At 39.5% G+C, this 1,622-nt stretch overlaps 1 pseudogene; it reads left to right on the top strand.

The window, feature by feature from the left end:
• Nucleotides 1-791: 791 nt before the first annotated feature.
• On the top strand, nucleotides 792-1,347 carry LOC101137193 (large ribosomal subunit protein uL22-like; annotated as a pseudogene).
• The last annotated feature ends 275 nt before the right edge of the window (nucleotides 1,348-1,622 follow it).

The raw sequence follows: 1,622 nt of genomic DNA, 5'->3' as shown, positions 1-1,622 counted from the left end.
CCAAACTTGGAAAATCTTTGGGTTAAATCTATGCTTGGCTCCTTACTCACTGTGCCCCCTTGTCCAAGACACTTTACTTCTCTGATCCTTGATTCCCTGAAAAATTTGTAGTACTGTTTGGGGAGGCTAACAGTGACACTGACAATGATGCTGTGGCATGATGAGCCCAGGGTGGTGGTGTAGGAAGGAGGAAAGCTGATCCAGCCTGGCCATCTGAACTGTGTATGAATGAGCTCAACTCTCGGCTCATGGTTGGTGCCTACTTTTGCAATTTGACAAATAAAAAAAAGATTGCCATCATGCAGGTGATTATAGTCCTTTTGCAGATGCATATTATGTATGGAACAATCACAAATCACAGTGCACACACATTTTGTGGGTCACTTTTTCAGATAATATTATATTGTTGGCATTTTTATTGTTTGTAATTGCCCTTGTAAAGATTTTAACTGCACTCTGTGTGTGTGAGAATGTGTGTGTGTGTGTGTGAACCCCCAGAATATAGTGGCTATTGAGTCAGGATCTGGGTTTGAATTTTAACTCCACCACTTACTGTCTTGTTGTCTGACACTCAACCTCACCTATGCCTCATATTCTTCACAGAAAATAACAGAACTTGCTTCAAAGGACAACTGAGATAACTAAAGGCAGTAATGCATGCCAAGAACAGAGGATAGTGTTTGGTAGCAAGCCCTCAATAAAATATTGGCTCTTATTATTACAAAGTTTTACAGTTTGTAATAATTTTAACACGCTCTCTTTCCCTAAGTGGCCTGAGATAATCTGTGAAAATGGTTCGCTATTCACGTGACCTGGAGAACCCCACAAAATCATGCAAATTAAGAGGTTCCAGTCTTCGTGTTCACCTTAAGAACACTCGTGAAACTACCCAGGTCATCAAGGGTATGCATATATGAAAAGCCACAAAGTATCTGAAAGATATCACTTTACAGAAACAGTGCATACCATTCTGATGTTACAATGGTGGAGTTAGCAGGTGTGTCCAGGCCAAGCAGTGGGGCTGGACACAAGGTCAATGGCCCCCAAAGAGTGCTGAATTTTTGTTGCACATGCTTAAAAATGCAGAGAGTAATGCTGAACTCAAGGGTTTAGATGTAGATTCTCTGGTCATTGAGTATAACCAAGTAAACAAAGCACCTAAGATGCGCCCCTGGACCTACAGAGCTCATGGTTGGATTAACCCATACATGAGCTCCCCCAGCCACACAGAGAAGATCCTTACTGAAAATGAACAGATTGTTCCTAGACCAGAAAAGGAGGCTGCCCAGAAGAAAAAGATATCCCAGAAGAAACTGAAGAAACAAAAACTTATGGCACAGGAGTAAATTCAGCATTAAAATAAATGCAATTAAAAGGACTAATAATAATAATAATATGAACACTACAGAAATGGGAAAATTCTCCATAATTTCATCCACGCCACTCAAGATCCTCACTACAACTGTTTGGTGTGTATTTCTCCTCTCCCCCCACCTCCCCACTTTTATTTTTATACATTTACTAGCCCATTATATTATTATTTTATTTTATTTTTTAACCACAAACCAAACAACAACAAAAGAATATTATATATACCACCTTTAAGTTGTTATTTTCATGGC

Source organism: Gorilla gorilla, chromosome 3 (genome assembly GCF_029281585.2).
Source record: "Gorilla gorilla gorilla isolate KB3781 chromosome 3, NHGRI_mGorGor1-v2.1_pri, whole genome shotgun sequence".
Classification (NCBI taxonomy): Eukaryota; Metazoa; Chordata; class Mammalia; order Primates; family Hominidae; genus Gorilla; species Gorilla gorilla.
The sequence above is the reverse complement of the archived record's forward strand: the minus strand, read 5'-3'. Positions and strand labels throughout refer to the sequence as shown.